The sequence below is a fragment of the Mesocricetus auratus genome, unplaced genomic scaffold, assembly GCF_017639785.1.
Source record: "Mesocricetus auratus isolate SY011 unplaced genomic scaffold, BCM_Maur_2.0 Super-Scaffold_4256, whole genome shotgun sequence".
NCBI lineage: Eukaryota > Metazoa > Chordata > Mammalia > Rodentia > Cricetidae > Mesocricetus > Mesocricetus auratus.
Genome location: NW_024429182.1, coordinates 65163856 through 65184545, shown reverse-complemented (window position 1 = coordinate 65184545; position 20690 = coordinate 65163856). Strand labels below are relative to the sequence as shown.

The following is a 20690-nucleotide window of genomic DNA, read 5'->3' as shown; positions in this document are numbered from 1 at the left end:
ATCAAATACTAATGTCCCCCTTCACCACACCCAAAAAGTCACTAAAAATCAAGGCTTAAAATGAACTTCTGCACTCAGCCCTAAATAGAATGTCTTTGGAGCTCAGGGAACCCTTCGGAAAAGGAGGGGGAAGGATAGTAAGAACTAGAAGAGATGGAAGACAGCAAGAAAGCAAAACCCTCTAAATCGATCTTCACAAAGCTTGTATGAACTCACAGAGACTGAGGCAGTATGCACAGTACCTGCTGGTCTGCACCAGGGCCTCTACTCTTATATTATGGCTTCCAGTTTAGTGCTTTTGTAGGATTCCTGAGTGTGTGGACCACTGGCTCTCTGATTCTTGTGCCTTTTCTTGGGCTCTTTTCCTTCTGTTGGTTTGCCCTGTCTAACTTTGATGTGATAGTTTTTGTTTCATCTTATTATATTTTATTATATATTTCTTAAAGTAAATGAATGTATGAATGAATGAATGAATGAATGAAAACCAAGCCACTAGGGTAGAGACAAATGATGGAACTGGCATTTATACATGCTAAGAGAGGGAAATCAATATTCTCGAATGGAGTGACATGAGGAATATCAACTACTCCAGGACAGACTTTACATTCAGGAGTATTTGACCAATAAATAATGAACTTCACAGGTGTGTGTGGGGGGGGCTCACACACATTTTTATTTCATTACACTTTGTTTTGTTTCTTTCTGTTTGGGTGTGATTTGTTCTGTTTGGGTGTCTTGTTTTCTTGGTTTGGGGAGGTTTTGCCATATTGGGTTTTTGTTAGTTTTTTTGAGAAAGAACTTAAAGTTGAATGGGTAGGGAGAGGGAGAAGATATGGAAGGACTTGGGGGAGGGGAAGAATATGACAAGATAGATTTCAATTTAAAAAATTTAAATAATAAAAAATATAATAAAGGAATAAAAATATATAACAGGGGTTAGAAATCATTATATCAAGAATATTCACAGAAATTGTAACCTTTTTAAGTATGTGAATAAATTATATTTTTCCTAGATTCATTCCAAAATGATACATTTTCCTGCTTAGAAACTAGAATGTTCTACTTAAAGGAGTATGTGAACTTGCTAACCCCCAGTTTACTCCTTTGTGATAACCTCTTGTATTGAAAGATAATTGCATGTGTAAAAATATTTGGCCCTAAAAACTACATTACCCTGTAATTATAATGTCAACTAGTTAGACTAATCTCCCCAAATATTACTGGTCCATTAAAAATAACATGAATAAATTGAAATAAACTTCTGGTCAGCCCTGTTTCCTACAGCATGATAAACTTTGTATGTGGCAAGCTTGTCTGTGTTCTATTGCTTTTGACCCTCTCATCTCTTATGTCACTCTTTGGAGGTCCTTTTCCTATTGTTTGCATTTGCAAGCAATTTGAATTTCCCAAGCACTATTTGATTCAGTGCTTGGGAAACCTCAGGGATACCTTATTTCTGCTTGCCTATGGAAGTTGTCCCCAGGGACTAGAGAACACAGAGTGGTGTGTTCCACATCTCATCTGCTTGAAAATAGTGAAGGCATCAAAAAGAACACCCACCATCATCAAGCAGGATTTATCCCAGAGATGCAGGGATGGTTCAACATATGTAAATCCATAAATGCAATCCATAATACAAACAGACTGAAAGACAAAAACCACATGATCATCTCATTAGATGCGGAAAAGGTCTTTGACAAAACCCAACACCCCTCCAAGATAAAAGTCCTGGAGAAACTAGGGACACAAGGGATATACTTCAACATGATAAAGGCATTTTATAGCAAGCCCATAGCCAACATCAACTTAAATGGAGAGAAACCAAAGCAATTCCATAACAAGGTTTTCTACTCTCTTCCTGGATCTACCTCAAGATCCAGTTCTATCACTCCCAGGTACATACGCAAAGGATACTTCATCCTGCCCCAAAGACATTGCTCATCTATGCTTATTGCTGTTTTATCATAATAGTCAAAAAACTGGAAATAACTCAGATGTCCCACAACAGATGGATGGATAAAGAAAATGTGGTATATTTACACAGTGGACTATTACTCAGCCATTAAAAAAGTACATCATGAAATTTGCAGGTAAATGGATGGGACTAGAAAAAAGTAATCCCGAGTGAGGTAACCAAGACCCAGAAAGACAAATATAGTATGTATTCACTTATAAGTAGATATTAGCTGTTAAGTCAATGTTAAGTTGTGGAACCACTGAGGTTAGGTATGGAGCAAGGGACCAGGGGGGTACAGATAGATCTTATTAGGAAAGGGAAGTAAATACATAGTGATGGATGGAAGGAGAGGGGCATGGATTAGGAGGATCAAGTTGGGAAGGGGAGCGGAGAAGGGGATAAGAGAGGGAATATGGGGAGAGACAGCTAAAAAATAAGGGCTATTTGAGGGTAGTGTGGAAACCTAATATAGTAGAAGCTTTCTAAAATATATACAGATATGAAGGCAATCTAAATGAAATCATCAAATTATGGGGGAGACAGAGCTCCAACAGGACATCTCTTGTCACTAAATGAAGCTTCCAATTCCAGGATTGGCTTATATCTGATTGAGTTGTTAGCCAAAGGGGTCCCATGGAAATCCCCAAACAACCCAGGCTGTTGCTAAGGCTACTGGTTGCTCTCCACAAGTTGACGGCAAGGCCCCAGTGCTAAAGACATCTATACAACTTACTGAACATGTAGATGTCGAGCAAGTGCCTACACAGAAGCTTAAAGCCTATGTTCTCATGTCTTTGGTACAAGAAGGTACTTGATACCCTACTGAAAGAGAAAGGTAAGCACCACATCGCCACAAAGGCTTTGATCTACAATGGTGTCCTGCCTGCAAGATATGCCAGAGCAAATGGTGGCCCAAAACTATGGGAGTAACCAAGCCAAATCTTATTTGACTTAAGGCCCACTCCATGAGATAAAACTCACATCCAACGCCGCGTGGGTGAACAAGACCTAGAGGCTAGATAGTTCAGGGACCTACAGTAAAACCAAGTACTATTGTTAAAAGAAAAAGAAAAAGAGACTCCTAATGACATTCTGCTATACTCATAGATCAGTGCCCCTTCTCAGCTGTCACCATAGAAGCAGATGGGAACAAATACAGAGACCCACAGCCAAACATTACACAAAGAGTGAGACATCTTGGAACACTCAGCCCTAAATGGAATGTCTATCAAATTCCTCCCCTCGGGAACTCCAAAAAAGAGGAAGCAGAAACAGTGTAAGAGCCAAAGGAGATGGAGGGCACCAGGAGAACAAAGCCCTCTAAGTCGACATAAGCAAAGCTCATGTGAGCTCACAGCATATACAAGGCCTGCATGGGTCTGCACCAGGTCCTCTGTGCATATATTATAGCTTCCAAAGTATTGTTTTTATGGCTGTGCAAACAAGTGGGTGTCTGATTCTTGTGTCTTCTCTTGGGTTCTTTTCCTTCTGTTTGTCTCATCCAACTCTGATGTGATAGTTTGTGTTTTATCTTTTATTTTGTTGTATTTTTCTTATTAACCCTCAGAAGTATGCTTGTTTTCTAAAGAGAGACAGAAAGGGAATGGATCTGGATGGGAGGGGAGACAGGGAGGAAGTGCGAGTAGGAGAGGGAGGGGAAGCTGTAATCAGTATGTAATAAGTGAGGAAAAATCCTATTTTCAATAAAAAGGAAAAAGGGGTTGGGAACTTCAACAGACTTGGGGGGGTGCTTAATTTTAAGTTCCCTGTATCTGTGACATCAGATACTCTTTCTGAACTGTATGTAACAGCATGCAACATTTTAGGAATTCACACATTTCTGAAAGAATACTTTCTAAAAAACATTGCTGGCAGATGTCATGCAGCCCAAGAGAGTAACTGGGTCAGACTGGGAATAATATCTGAATGAAGCTATGATAACTAAATACCTTATTCATTATTTGTGTAGTGTCGTCTGCACATGTGTGTGTATTCGTGTAGAGGCCAGAGGCCAACCAGAGATCATCTTATTTTTTTAATGTGCACATATGTGTTTGGGTGCTTACATCCACCCAAAGAGGATATCTAGTTCCTAGAGAGCTGTTCCAGGCAGTTTTGAACTGCCCAGTGTGGTTGCTGGGAACTGAACTCTAGCCTTCTACAAGAGCAGCAAGTACTCTTTAACCTCTGAGTCATCTCTCCAGCTCCCACCTTGCTTTTTTTTTCTTTTTTTCAACACAATGCCCCTTACTGGGTCCCAGGACTGCAGCTTGCAGATGCAGCCAGGCTGGCTAGCCAGTAAGCTGGGAGATCTGCCTGTCTCTACCTCCCTATCCTGGGATGACAAGCACATGCCACCATGCTTGGTTTATTTTTTCCCATGTGCACTAGAGAGCAAATACAGTTTCTCTTGACCATGAGGCAGGTATGTCCCTGGCTGAGCTACCTCCCCAGGCTAAATAAGCCTGTTTTAAAAACTACACAAATAGGCGCATGTTTAGCAGGTTCTGAACCAGGCACACAGCTGGGATCCATGCAGTAGAAAGCTAAAAGCATCTCCTGCTCAGCAGGTGGGACTTGGGGAACTATACTGCATGCACTTGGCATTCTAGGCCTTTACTTTTCTGACTTGTACGCTAATTTCTTTGGTTGAAGAACTAATTCAAGTCAGCTGCAGAGATGCCAGGTCGTGAGCTTTGCCGTTTCATAATGTAATTAACGATTCACATTCAATTACATCATGTTAAAATCCTTTCTCAGTCTTTCCTCTGCTGATCCAGGACCCAGGGGCTCCTGTGCAGACTGGATCAATGCTCAGGAGGGAAGCAGAAAGCTTGTCTCCAAGCACCAGTTGGAAAACACATGCATGATTTGGGATTTGACATCATGGGATATATTTTTGTAAGGGAAGACTAAAAATGGAGGAATACAAGGGGATTTATTATTAACATTCACCCTGTAAACACAAGCTTCAAGCCAGGAGGATGCAGGTACCTTAATCTCTCCTTGGCCCTGCAGGGGTCTCAGAGTGAGGCCTGAAATTATCACTTGGTGTAATACATCCCCTCCCACCTCCTGTCCTGGCTCAATCCTAAACTACTTGTTCCTGTTTCAAAGCCATCAAGTCCCATGGGACCCAAGGACTTGTTCTGTTTGCAGCATTTTCATCAACTATGTCTGGGACTTCCACCTCCTAAGGTGTCTGTGTGTGATTCTTTTTTCTTCTCAATATATATTTTTATTTAAATTAGAAACATGAATGCTTCACATGTCAATCCCAGCTCCCTCTCCCACCCCTCCTCCCTTGTCCCTCCACCCTTCTTCCCAGCTCCCCACCTAATCTCCACATCATTCCCCAGGGAGGGTGAGGCCCTCCTTGGGGGGATCTCCAAAGTCTGTCATTTCATCCAGGGCAGGACCTAGGCCCTTCCCCATGTGTCCAGGCTGAGAGAGCACCCTTCTATTTGGAATGGGCTCCCAAAGATCATTCATACACCATGGTAAACACTGATCTACTACCCAAGACCCCAGTGATTTCTGTGGCCTCCTCACTGACACTACATTCATGGAGTCTGGATCAGTCCCTTGTTGGCCTCTCAGCCATCAGTCTGGGATTCAAAGGCTCCCAGTTGTCTGGTCAGCTGTCTTTGTGGATTTCACCATCATGGTCTTGACCCCTTTGGTCATCACTCTTCCATCTCTGTCACTAGGTTCCAGGAGTTCAGTTCAGTGTTTAGCTGTGGGTATCTGTCTCTGCTTCCATCAGTCCCTGGATGAAGGTTCTAGGATGGCATATAGGGTAGTCATCAACTCTATCATCAAGGAGGGGCTATTAATGTAGTTTCTCCACTACTGTTTAGTCTGCCAGTTGGTGTTATCTCTGGAGATCTCACTAGTGTCAGTTCTCTCCTCAAGCCTATAATGACTCCCTCTATTATGGTGTCTCATCCTGCTCTCCTCTATTCTTACCTCGACTCAACCTTCCTGCTCCCCCATGCCTTCTTCTCCCCTCCCTGATTCTTGTTGTAACTGGTTGCTGGTAGTTAGGGGTGTTTGTCCTCTCCCTGTGTGCAGGGTGGAATGGAGAAACCAACCATTTTCAACTGCATCACCAAGCATGGTAGCTCATTTGTAGTCTGTATTCAAGAAAACTGTAAAATGTGTTAGTTTTGTGACCCAGGTTTCCTCGAGCTTGTGTCAATTTCCTCTGCAAACATCTTTATTTTGAAAGATCAAAACCACCTCAATTCTTCAAGTCAAAGAAACTACACCAGATTAAGGGAAGTGTAAAATACAAGTTCAAGGTTCTTCAGGGGTCTCTGTAGACTCAGTTGGTACAGGCTAACCACCATGGTCTCTGGGGTCATCAAAGAATTGACACACTAAAGACTCATTTTCTAGGGGAGAAAACTATACCAGTAAGATGGTTGAAAGGTATGTGGGACATGAGGCAATTTCCAAAGTAGGAAATATACATAGCCAATAGACAGAAAATTCAACCCTATTTATGATTTGAAATTACATAAAAGATGCTATTTTTGCCAATCAAATTAGCAAAACATAAACATATGCATGTACATATATTCAATCATATATGAATATATATATAACATGTATATATATTCAATTCCATAGAAGTTATAGGGAGACAAGTCCAAGGTCAGTACATAGCTTCAGTGTCTTACCAAGTGTTGGGAAGTTTGAACTGGCCTTCTGAGTGTTTGTAACTGAACCAAAAATAACCTTGAGGTTGCTCCTTGATTAAATTTGTTCAGGCACCACACTTTGAAGTACATTTCTAACCCTCAACAAAAGCAACGGATAAAATCAAAAGTCTTAGCAATGCTCAAACAATTCACCCCCAAATTCTCCAACCAGGAATGCGACTTAAGAACATGAGGAACTGTGGCCAACGTTTCACGGACAGATATTATTTGAATATTATTTTATATGCTGAGAAAACAGGAGTCAAGCTGAATTCCCAAGATCACAGATACAGTTATGGAGTATATGTGGGCATATCAGGTGAAAATTAGATAGCTGTGGAGGTTTGAGAAATGCCTCCCATAGGCCCTTGTGTTTGAACACTTTCCCAGTAGGTGGTGCTCTTTGGAGGTGGTGAAACCCTTGGGAAATGGAGCCTCACAAAGTATGTGATTGGGGGTAGGCTTTGAGACTTTATAGTCTCATTCTACTTCCTGTTCATCTGTGCTGCCTGCTTGCAGTTGAGGATGCTCAGCTCTCAGCTACCTGTTACGAATGCCATACTTCCCCTGCCATGACGGATTCTATCCCTCTGAGACTGTAAACCAAAATTAACTATTACTTCTATAAGTTGCTTTGGTCATGGTATTTTGTCATAACAACAGAAAAGTAGCTAATACACTAGCTATTTCACATGGTTAAAGAGAACTTTGAATAGCAATGGAAGTACATTACCCTGATTTCCAGCTTCATAAAAACTCAAACATTAGAAAAGCCCTAACAACTTTAGCAAAATAGCTCTGAGACAGAGGACAGCCCTGGGTATAGACAGGGGATAGCCCTGGGTAGTAGTCTGTTCTCCCAAACCCACACATTGAAACTCTAATCCCAGTCTGGTGATATTAAAAGGCAATGTTTGGCCAAATGTGAGCCTAACAAAGCAGGACAAACTGGATAGGGAAAATTCCACACGATCTCAACAATATACAAAGAACTGTAGGTAACTGAGGAAAGCTGGGAGTGGAGAGATGGTCCTCCTTAGGGAAGAGCACATGGTGGTTGTTCTGTCTCAAAAACAGTCGGTCCCCAAAACATACATACAAGTAACATTATATAGACAGAATGAGTCATATTTAGGAATATATATGTATATACAAGTACAATCATGAATACAATAACAATTGATGAAAAAGGAGGCTATGAAGGGTTATATGGGGAGGTTTGGAGGGAGGAAAGGGAAGGAGGAACTGTTATAATTAAAGGACAATCTCAAAAATTAAAATTAAAAAATCAATTACGTCATGAGAATAGAAGCTTCATGAATGGTATTAGCACCCTTAAAAGAGATCCCAGTGATGTGAGGCTACAGTAAGAAATAAAAGTCGATAACCAGAAAAGGGCACCAGAACCCAACCTTGTAGCCCCTTTGATCTTGCAGGGCCAGCTGCCTGAACTGTAGGTGGTAAGTGCCTGTTGTGTTTCTTACTCAACTGCAACAGCATGAACAGATTAAAATATACCACTCAAGTCAATGTATATAAATGAAGAGGCATACCATGTTCATGTTGATTGTGTGGGGAGGTGTGTGGGTTCAGTGCTTGTGTGGGGGTATGCATAGGTGTGGCTGCATTCACTCATGTAGGTGCCTGTGGCTGGGCCTGTCACCAATCTTGGAGCCCATCATTTTGGCTAGGCTGACTGGACAGTGAGCCTCCATGTCCACTTGAGTCAACCTCCCAGCTCTGGGTTACAGGAGCATACCATCAAATCCAGATTTTTTGTGGGTGCTGGGGATCTGAATGCAGGTCTTTATGTTTCTGAACTAAGCACCTTACCACTGAGCCATCTCCCCAGCTCCAGATTTAATTTTTTGTTATAACTTTTAAAGAAACAGATGGCCATTGTTACAAATTTCTAGTGAAAAAAGTATATTAGTAAAACATTATTTCTTGCAATGTGGTAGAATGGGTACCCCAAGACTCAAATGCTATGAAGAAACTAGGACCTTGGAAATATGCAGAAATACATATTTTAAATACAGTGCTTAGTTTTTAAGAAAACACTGCAAAGTTTGAAAAGAAAAATCCTAGTGACTAAACCTAGGTGCTATGAAGGCTACTTCTGACTTTATCTATAACCTGGAATTTAATGCCAAACAGTGGAAGGAATAAAAACCCAGAACTTGGAAACTTGAGCAAGCTCTGCATAAAATGCCATTGCCATTCATAAGCACAGGCTGGTTCCTGCCAGGCAGGGGCCAGAACCCATACATCCTGCTTAGTATGAACAGCTGAAGCATTCACTAAAGATGCACATCATGAAGAGAACATGGGAGTCTACTCTGGAGGAAATCATCCTCACCCCAGGGATTTGCAATGAACCTGAACTTATAATCACAGTGTGTATGTGTGTGTGCACGTGTGTGTATAATAACTACTGACTCGGATTCACATGTATCTGATAGTAATAATAACATTCAGGATAAAAATTAATATGTTTAATGGCATATAAAAGAGATCATTAAAGTTATAAGTGAGAAACAAGACTCTACAAAAACAGCCAGGCTGGTTTCAAAAGAGCTAAAAGACTTAGGAATGAAAAGTACATTAAGTGGAATTTAAAAATTCATACAATTTTGGAAACTGCTGAGAGTAAAATAGTTGAGTAAAATGTTAGACTAATTTTACTGAACACAGAGTGTCAGAAATAGACAATGTAAAAGATGGGTTAGAAGAAAACAGCATAAGGGTCCACAGAAAACACATCTAATTAGAACCTGAAAAGAGGCAACAGAAGAAATGAAGGAGGAAATAAACATCTGAGAAATTTTCACAACAAATACAACAACCATCAGGTCCATGAAACAAATCAGGGGCATCAACAAATATGGGGAGAAAAGACTGTAGGAGTCAGAGCAGATAGAGAATACCAGAAGAACATGGCCCACTAAGTCAAGTAGGCAGGGCCCACATGGGCTCACAGCCTGCATGGGCCCGCACTAGGTCCTCTGGGTATGTGTTGTGGCTGTTAGCTTGGTGTTTCTGTGAGACTCCTAACAACGGGAATAGATGTGTTTCTGACTCCTTTGTCAGCTCTTGAGACTCTTCTCCTCCTATTGGGTTGCCTTATCCAGACCCAATGTGAAAGCTTTTGCCTTGTCGTATTGTATTTTGTTTGGTACTGTCATCTCTTGGAGGCCTGCTTTTTTTCTGAAGAGGAAATGGAAGGGGAGAAGGGAGGTGAGGGAAGAGCTGGGAGGAGTGGGGGAGAGGAAACTGTGATGGAGTTGTATTGTATGCGAGAAGAATCTTCTTTTTTTCAATTAAAAAATTAAATAAAAAAGAAGACACCTACATTTAAATCCACCATGAAGTATAATATAGCACAGAGACTTCTTCAATGTAGCCCAGAGGAAAGCATAAAATTTATGATAGCCACATTACAGCTACCTTTTCCATGGAAATGGGTGAAGCCAAACACACAAAGAATAAAATCTCCAAGCACGGAGTATAAATCACCATCTGTACAGGGTTGTAGTCTTCATGGAGTCTTTCAATATTATGGATTAAACACATCTTCCCCCAGCCTCATGACGGTCTGAAACAGTTTAACATCAAAGTTTCCCCATGCATGCTCTAGGAAGGTAAAAATGGATCTGACATGCACAACAGAAAGGAAGCAAAGATGATGGTAAACAGGGCGCAGGCAGACACTGCATAAAAGTCATGGTCGCCTGCTAGCATCAGAAACAGAAGCAGATGGACCTGTTGGGCAAGAGCTATGCTGCATCTTCTGGATGAAAGTAGACAATCCTTGGATGCCGTATTGTTGGGAAGATGAATGAAAATACCCATTAATCTTTGACTTCCTTACATTCATATGATACAATTTCCATGTGGTCACTAAAATAGTAGAAAGTAAAAAGAGCAGTCTCTTCAACAAGCAGAGATAAAAAGCAGAATGAGAAAACAAAATGGTTTAATGTATGACCATGAAAGAGATAAAAAGACAGAGGTGAGAAACCTAGAAAACTTCAATCATGTGACAGATAAATGGACACAAGTCAATAACTAAGAAAACCGTGAGCGTTCTCGTCTTTCTGTTTAAATATTTGGCAATGGCTTATAATGCTTTCAGAAAAAGGTACTGGACACAGTCTTGCTCTCTCTGCATCTTATCATAAAGACACAATTAAAATAAAGTGATACTCAAGTAGGCCTATGCAACAATATTTTGAACATCAAGCATCAAAGAGATAGATATCATTTTGAGAAGCTGGGATTGTGAAGTATTTGCAAATGCATATTCAGACATTTGGGGAGGTAAGACCCAAGACTAAACAGGAGATTCACCTGTGTTTCACATATAGTCTATATACATAGCCCAAAGGTAATTTTAAACAGCATTTTAAATATTTTTCTCACATAAAGTTTCCACAGTGAAAGATTTTCCTCTTGTGTTGTTTCAACGTTCAAGTATATTCAGGCTGTGGCACATTTTAGATTTTGGATTAGAGACGCTCAACCAAGTAGAAAACTGGCAAATAGAAAATATCAATAGAATAAAAACATGGATCTAGGGGGAAATAAAAATAATAGAGTGGAAAATGTCTCGGTAGACTGATAGAAAGGAAAGATAAACCAATATTATGTGAGATGAACCAAGGACATCACCGGAGACCAATACAATGAAGAGCTTTATGTGATTTGCAAAAATGACTTGGATGAAATGGCAGGTTCTCTCAAGACACAAATTCCCAAAACAGGCTTACAAAGTAGAACCCCTGGCTAATGAAGAAAATATCTCAACTGAGAAAATGCCACCACCTGATTTGCAAGGCAAGACTGTAGTGTGTTTTCTTGATTGATGATTGATGATTGAAAATGGCAGGGCCCAGTTCATTGTGGTGGTTCTATCCCTGGGCTGATGGTCTTGGATGCTATAAATAAGACAGACTAAGCAAGCCATGAGGAGCAAGCCAATAAACAGTGTTCCTCTACGGATTCTGTTCTAGTTCCTGCCTTGAATGCTTGCCCTGACTTCCTTGCATGACGGGCTTAAGCTGTAAGATAAAATAAATCTTTTATCTCCAAGTTGCTTTGGGTCATGATGTTTTATCACATCAATAGAAACATAAGACACAATGCAAGTGAAAAAACTGAATTTGTAATTAAAACCTTCCCTCAAACTGAAGTTCAGGCCAAGGGAGCTTTTCTGGTGAGTTCAATCCAACACTCAGAGCCAGAGAAGGAGAGAATAGCTTCCAATTCATTTTCTAAAAGCTGGTGTTTCCATGATACCTGAGCCAGAAATACCTCATAAGCAAACACACTAGTGTCTCACAAAATGCAACCCCAAATATTAGTAAATGCAATGTAGCAATATTAATTTTATGATGTAATATATCATGACCAAATAGCAACCCCAAGTTATCATGAAAATCAATGTAGTTCCTCAGGTTTATAAAATAAGGAAGAAAAGTCCTATTGTTATGCAAATAAGGGCATAAAAACTTGTGAATACTCAAATATCCAGGCAAAACAAGAGTTCTCATCAAATTAGTAATAGGGATGAAAAAAATAGACTGAATAAAAACTGGGCAAGGGACTTGAATAGGCATTTCTCCAAAGATCTACAAATGGTCAACAGCACACACACACAAAATATGCAATCACTAGAGAACCATTAGGGAACTGTAAACCAAAACCACAATGAGCCAGCACTTCGTACTAATTAGGATGGATGTTTAGAGCAAACACAGAATAAGTATGGTGAGGGTGTACAGAAATGAGGACCTTTGTGTTTTGCCAGCAGTAATGTCAAGTAGTGCAGTTGCCATGGAAACAGTATGACAGTTCTTCAAAACTTATGAATAGAATTGACATACAATTCAGCAATTTCCCTTATTGGCACATACCTCCGAACAGTGAAAGCAAGGCATCCAAGTAGTATTTGTATGCTCATGTTCATGGGGGCATTAATCAAAACACACTAAAGGTAAACATAATCCAAGTATCTATTATAATATGAGTGGATACAATAGGGCATAGTCCTGTAAGGGGATGCTATTCTGTCTCAATAAAGAAGGAGACTTACAGGTGTTACACTATGGATAAAACTCAAAGATATTGTTCAAAGGTAAAATGAACCATTTGCAAAAGGACAGATGATATATGATTCCACTCATCTGAGGTCCCCAGAGCAATTAATTTAGAGATAGAAGGTAGATTCTGGTTACCAGGGGATGGAGTGTCAGTTTTATTGGAGACAGAATTTTTATTTATAAGATGAACAAAATTATTGAGACTGGTGTGCTGTCAGTTGCCAAATATCATTAATTTGCTTAATGTCATGGAACTACTCACTTAAAAGATAGTAAAATTTATGACAATAAAGGGGGAACTATAAATGGTCTTTTATACAGATGGAATCTACATTTAAAAGTCATTACATTTAACAAGGAATAAGACAAAGATGTTGTCTCTTAGTACCGCTCTTTACATGTTACTGGCAATGGTGTCTAGTGCAATAAGGCAAGAAAAACAAAGTCATGTATAGAAGATGGCATTCTATAGCCTTTCCCCATCCCCCATCTCCTATATTCTTTTCACTTCCCATTTTGCAACATTGCCTGAGCTTTAGAGGAGTAGAACAAATAAATGTCTTGTTTGGATCTAGGCTATTATGTATGAAACTGTCAAAGAGCAAGTATATTTAATAGGAGAATGTATGAAATTCTTATGTTGTAAGAGCTTTTAAAAGAAACTTAGCATTAAAGATCATTCTATAGTAATCAATAGTGTATGTATTGAGAAATGGTTTCAAAATTAATATAATTAACAACTAGTAGCATTCAGAATATGAAGGAAGAAAGGATCTATTTTATCTACACTGAAAATTATAAAAACACTGGTGAGAGACATTAAGGAAAACTGCAAGGAAAGCAGACCCTATTATAATGGAAAACCGAAGATTTGCTTCCATTAATATGGATATGAATATTGACCCACAGGCCTGAGGGTGGTAAAACACTATCAAAGATTGGGTGTCTTTGAGGTGACAAATATTTAGTATCTCTGTTATTGCTTTTAACTGTATCCAAAGTTCTGTGACTTTTTAAAAAAGTTCTGTGTTTTCCATTTCTAGAAGGATGTTTTAGCTTCTGAAGTCAGTCTGGATATTTTTATATTCTCTTGTTCCTAGCTCATAATTTTATTTATCCATTTTATATGCATTTAAACGCACTGTTTATCTTATAATCTTTCATCTTTTTTATCAGTCTACCTACATAGGCATATACATAAGATATCTGTAAGTAAACAATGTCTCTAAACAGTATATAAGAGTACAGAATTAGATTGGGAGGGTTTCCTTAAAGTATAAAATTAATGTTTGACAAGGTCTGATGGCACGTTGGCTAACTTCTACAGTGACTAGATCTGTCCACACCACTGGGGCACACTAAGAATAGCCAAAAGGATTCCCCCATCTTTCCCATACATGGACGGGAGTGTTTGTGACTCACACACTATTTGTGCTGCATGAAATTCCTGCAAGGAAACACCTGTGTAAGCTAGGGAAATCCTTACATAAACAAGAATTCCATGCAAGGGTGGTACTGCCAACCAGTTCTGAAATAACAAGTTTCTCATCAATGGTCCCTGCAGATAAGTGGCATACAGTCTCTAGGAAAAATAGATTCCTGTCTCATACCACACAGGAAATTCATGTAGAAGGAGTACAGATTTAAATAAAGAGAAGGATGTGGGCCAGGGAAACCTTTCTAAGCCTGTTGGGGAAAAGATAAAAGGCAGGTGGTTAAAGCAACAAAGAATCTGAATGTGGAGAATTACCAGAAGCAGGCATGATGACTAAAGGCAAGATGGCATCCTGGGAGAAATCCTGGAACAGAAAAGTGATGTTAGTGAGGACTCCAGGAACCCAAGCATTGCTCGCCACTTAGCTAATACTATTGACAGGACCAGCCTTGAAGTCTCAAATTTAGATCTGTGATTCTCCACAGGGGCAGTTTCATTCCCTGGGCAATGTCTGGAGACATCTTAGGATTGCATCCCTTAGTGGGTCAGGGAGAAACACTGCTAGCATCTGTGAGTGGAGACCAAGAAATCTCTAACACATGACAGCTATGAATGTCCCAGTGTTTAGGTTGAGATGCTACTACTCAGATGTTCTGTGGTTGAGTAATAAAGATGAGCTCAAAGGAATTAGAAGCTTGTCAAGGTTTCTTGAAAACCTCTCTTGTTATCTTGTGACTCTTTGCCCATCTGAAGTTATTTAAAAATTGGGAGTTTTAATAGCTACAAACTTTCATCATCATGAATGTGTGGAAAATGCTGTGAGGGCAATGTGTGGTGCTTGAGGATGCTTAGTGAAGTTGGAGTGAATGTGGAGACAGTGCAGTTCTGTCCTTTGGGGATTGTGCTCAATAACCTTATGATTATGCCTGTTTTCTCACTAAAGTCCTAGAAGTCTTGCTAAGAAAACCACATGAAATGTCCATATTTCTTTCTAGTGACATTTATCTGAAATGGCTCTAAAATTTAAAGCTGCTCTAAAATTTTTAAATAAATATAATCTATTTAACAATTATGATTGTTGGTTTTCAAGGTTGAGTAAATTCATATATTACAAGGCTTTGTAATAATTAGGTATTTAACAGGGAATCATGTAAAACATAAGTGGATATTGCAGAGAGTCTGAGAAACAGAACCTTCATCCAGCGACTGATGAAAGCAGAGGCAGATACCCACAGACTCCTGGAATCCAGTGTGAGAAAGAGAGAACTGATGGGCAAAGGAGTTAAGATTGGGCTGGTTTAACCCACAGAAACAGTTGACCTGAACAAGGGGCAGCTCTTGGACCCTAGATTGATGGCTGTGTGGAAAGCATGGGAAGGTTGAGTGAGGGGGTAGAATAGGGGGAAGAGGGAGTCATAGGTTAGAAGACAGATCTGGCACCAGTGAGACCTCTAATGATCTAAAAGGATGACACCAACTGGCAAGCTAAACAATAGTGGAGAGACCACCTTAAATGCCCATTCCTGATAATGAACTTGATGTCTATAGCCATCCTAGAGCCTTCATCCAGTGACTGATGGAAGCAGAGGTAAGCACCCACAGTTAAACACTAAACTGAACCCATGGAACCAATGACAAAGAGAGAGGAGAGATGAGCAAATTGGCAAAGAATGGGCTGGCAAAACCAACAGAGACAGCTGATCTGAACAAAGGGGAGCACTTGGACCCCAGACTGACAGCTGGGAGGCCAGCATGGGACTGATCCAGACCCCTGAGTGTGAGAGTCAGTGAGGAAGCCTGGGCAACCTATGTGGCCCTGGACAGTAGATCAGTGTTTATCCCTGGCATACAAATGGACTTCGTGTATCCATAACACAAAGAGGGATGCTCTCTCAGCCTGGACTCTTAGGGGAGTTCCTGGACCCTACTCTGTGTGGAACGACAGACTCTAGGTATCCCCTATGTGGAGGGAAGTGGCGATAGGGTGGGAGGCTGGGGGCAACGGTGGGGGGGTGCGGGAGGAGGAGAGGGAGAGGGAACTGGGATTGACATGTGAAGCAAGCTATTTAAAATTAAAGTAATAAAAAAATGTGGGTTTGGTAGAACCTATGGTCAGTGTTACTTAGCAACACAGGAGGTTCTACGCTGACCTTTTGCCCTGTGAATTAGGCAGCACAGAGGGTTACCCCTCCCACTGACCTTTGCTTCACCAGGCTCATTGCAGCTGCAGCACACCCCCATTCCCTCACCTCCTCCCTTCCCCTATATAAATCCCTTTGGGGTGAAATAAAGTTGTCGCCTTGATCAGACTCCTGTCTTGGTGTTCATTCTTGTATCCCCTGGCCTCCATCTTTCTCCTAGGTGTCTACCAAACCCACGTCGAGTGTCCTGTTGGTCAGGACATTCGATAGAACCACAACCCAGGTAAGTTTTAAAGATGCTAAAAGTGGACTTGGACTCAGAAAATCAGGTCAGGATAATGCCCTTCTCATACCCAGTTACCTCCAAATGTACTACTCTGTGACATTCCATGCATTTGGTGGGCCAACTCTCCAAATCTCATGACTGGTATCTGCTGCGCTACCATCGACAACTCCAAGGGTTATAATTCTGCACTGAAGTGTCTGTCTCACTTGGTCTTATATGCACAAGAGCATTCATGCTGGCCCATGAGTGCCAGGGAAAATCACATGCTTGCCGTTTTTATGGGCCATATGAACAAAAACATCTAAGCATGGTCTGTCCAGGCAAACATACCTAAGCCTCTATCTTCCTCAAATTCAGAACCAATGAAAACACCATTCCACTTTATTTGCCAGTTTGATGCTTGTAGTAAGGGGTGGACATATTTTAAATAAAACTAAACAATTTCTATCACATTCAACCCATGCGTTCATACACACAAAAGATAGAGCAGAGCCAGGAGGAGCACGTTTTGTGCAAAAGCCATCATCATGAGTTTCTAGATATTTGCAAGAGTTGGATTTCAAAGTTGGATATCAATTTTCAGCAACTTTGGAAATTTGGGAAACTTTAGTTGTGACACTATGTCTCTATCTGAGAAAACCCAAGTTGTTCAGAAGATGCACAGCTCTGAGACAGAGAGAGTGCTAAGGGCCTCCTTTCCTTGTGGGGCCTACATGAATAGTGTCATATAACAAATGATGGTCACACACTTAATGAAGGCTTCTGGGCACACACAGGAGCACTGGGAAGCTGGGTTTGGTAGCACACGTCTGTGATCATAGCATTTGGAGAAGAAGAGACCAAAGGTTCACAGTAAGTACAATCCAGGATAGCCAGGGCTACATAATGAGGTTCTGTCTCAAGAAAACCAAAACCAGAAAGTCAGTTAACCAACCAACCAAATGATGAAGCCAAATCAACAGGTGATCCAAAGATACAGTTCATATATGCAAATATTACAACTCATAAAGTGGTTACAGGAAAACTCATTTTGATAGCTTTTGTGTTCAATTTCTGATTCCATGGACAACCTCCTAGAAGATAAATAAAAGTTCCTCCACTGGTTATGAATGGGGACATTACCACAGATCATGTTTCACAAAAATCAGAGTCGGCAAGAGCAGGTAGACACTTCAGGGGGCAAAGTCTAGTTCCAATTGCGGTGACACAGATTGTGTCCATTTCAAAAAGAATACCACTACTACACATGCCTGCCCTCTAGGACACCTCAACTTTGAAGAGTCCGTGATAGCCCTAACAATCAAGATATATAGAAGAGACAAACACATTTCCCCAAATGGCTCAAACAGGAGAACATTCTTCATAGGATCAGTGTTGGGTGGCATGATCCAATATGTGATGCCCTTTCGGGGTAAGAATAATTTTCTATATTCTCCGAAGACAGCCTCAAGCTGTGTACTAAAGTGCTCCAGATGTGGACCAGGGCCTTTACCAACACAGATGCATCTGTGTTGCTGTGGTCTAATGAGTAATAAATGGAGTGTTGGTAGCAATATGAAAAGCATTTCCACATCTAACAACAAATACTTCCGAAAACAGAGTGTAAAAAGAATTTTTGAGTCTGTTCTATCATCTTCACTTGACTCCTGCTTGCCAAAGTTGGCTATCAACACCAGAGAAGATCACATCCCATCCAAAGGTCTAAGGTTACTGGAAAAGAAGAACAACTTCACCAAAAGACTAAAATATATCATTTATTTCCCACATATCTGATTTTTCATTTTCCAGGTTATCTTTTTCTTATATAACTCATCACTGTACCACTTTGTCCTCCCAGAACTGTGTTTAAACTAATTCATAGAAAACAGCTCAGACCACGCTGAAGTCTAATGATAACTATAAAACAGTATTGAGTCCCTCTATGAATTCACTCACATGAATAGCTTGATACATGTCAATTGCCTACAGGAGGTGGTGAATAACTAACTGAATGGACTGAAATGCAGTGGGCCCTGTATCCAAAGCCCATGGTACCTCTGCTGGTGGCCTTCACTATCGCTGTGACTCATTCTTGTCTAGACAGCTGTTCTACTGTTTCCTAATTTAAAAATTCGGACCATTATCCGGTCAATCTTCAATCTTTGAATCTGTTTCTCTTTATGAATCCCTGGCAAACCTGAACAAATGGAGCATTAGTGATGACTTTCTCCCTGACATTGTAGAGACATGGCCCATTCATATAATGGAGGGTGTTACTCATAAGACAAAGAAAGTGGGGGAGAAATGCCTCTTATCTTCTAGAGTAGGGTGATGAAAATGGGCAAATTTGAGTCCTTGTAGATGATGCAATAAACTGAGAAGTGCATTTATCATCTCCTGGAAGAGATGATCCCACCTCATTTAGACTTACCATTAATGAAATAAACAAAATTTAAAACCTTCTACATCTTTGTACAACACTGCTCAACATTTCCTCTTTCTAAACATTCATTTAACCATCTGAAAGATGGCAAACTTGTCCCATGATAACATTTGACTATTCTGACTGACTTCTCAGGGGAATCACAGTTTGGAGATCCTCACTTCCCAGTTTTCAAACCAACTGGGGATTTTGTAGTTTTCACAACCTACCTCTTGGTAGTGAATCTTACATGACTCCCTCCCTTCCCTGGTTGTTAGGTTCAGGTGTGAGGAGAGGTTATACAAGGAAGGAGACACAGGGCCCTTAAGTGGCCCTGATGTCACATCAGTTGCTTTGTTGACTCATCAGAGTATCTTGACCCCTAACTAGCACCTAGACCCTGAGTATCTTACTCTGAAGCCCATGGTGGTCTGCAGGGTGGAAACAATGACTCAGATAGTTTCTGCCTTTTCAGTGCACAGCTTAGAAGGAAAAGGACCTCCAGTGAATAAAGAGACCACATTAAAAGACTGTAACCTACACACCTGAGTTTTGTTTCGGCACCGTGGAATCAGAGAGCAGCCCAGTGCCTAAAACCAGTGCTTATTCAGTAAGTCAGGGGTAGAACTCTGGGTATGGAGGTACCAGAAGGTGCTGGAGCTGAACAGATACCCCAATCATTAGTGACAATGGTGACTGGCACACAGTGACAGACTTTGTTACTTTCAATAAAATGGGCATCTGGGCTAGCCAACGTGATGAATTATTTAGGAAACAGGAAAGGGCAAGAGAGATTTGGATACGCTTTGACCAAAAGATATGAGGGAGCCCTAGAACTCTTGATAGGAGGTGGTGGAAGACAAAAGCACATGGCCTTTGCTTGGACATCACTGCATCAGCTTCTGAGAATTACCCTGAAAATACAGCTTCTCTGACAGCTACCATGACAGACAACCCCAGCATTATTCCTTCCCCAAATTAATGGACTAGGAAAGAAGAATTCAAGCCACCATCTGGTTGACCTCTCCCACTAAAGTGACGAGGACCTTGAAGTCAAATGATCTAAGTTTCTAAAAAGGTCATCCTTGAGCAGGGTTGGCCTTTGTCAAAAGGCCCAGGTGATAGATATTTTGGCTCTGTGGGATGAATATTTCTTTTCCCACTCCCAGCTCTGTCACTATATGTATAAAAGTATAGATGAACACCAAAGGTTGTGGGGTTGGGCTGAGTCACTGTTGAAACCTGCTCTTCAGACTGTTGAGAGGAGGTTTCAGTTTCTTTGTGCATTCATATGCACACTAAAACAGCCCCTGATTCATGATGTAGTTGATAAAACAAACAAAAATACACTTTTAGCAATTCTAGCTCCTGAAAAGGTAAGACTGTTTACCTGGTCATGATCATGCAGGTGGACCAGTTGTGGCTATATTGTTAGTTGCAATCTTACTGGCAGTGCAGCAGGCAAGAGAAGCCTCAGGAAGTCCAGAGGGATATATATACATGATGCTGGATATCCCAGTCCCTATATCTAATAATCCATCTGTCCCATTGGCAAGCCCTGCTGGATCACCCTCAAAACATGCCTCAGCTGAGTCCCATTTAGTTGTTTGTGCATACACGGTTTCAGGGCTGACCACATTATGCTGGACAACCAAAAGGGATA

At 40.7% G+C, this 20690-nt stretch overlaps 1 protein-coding gene and 1 long non-coding RNA gene across 6 annotated transcripts in view; both read right to left on the bottom strand.

Moving 5' to 3' along the window:
- CUNH10orf90 (chromosome unknown C10orf90 homolog) overlaps positions 1–20690 on the bottom strand; it is a 205444-nt gene that overhangs the window by 40861 nt on the left and 143893 nt on the right. The gene's annotated exons all lie outside the window — the stretch shown is intronic.
- LOC121142465 lies at positions 980–20331 on the bottom strand. Its single transcript, XR_005879516.1, has 3 exons — positions 19258–20331; positions 14515–14563; positions 980–1644 (listed from the first exon to the last, which is right to left on the bottom strand). It is a non-coding gene; the product is annotated as an uncharacterized LOC121142465 (long non-coding RNA).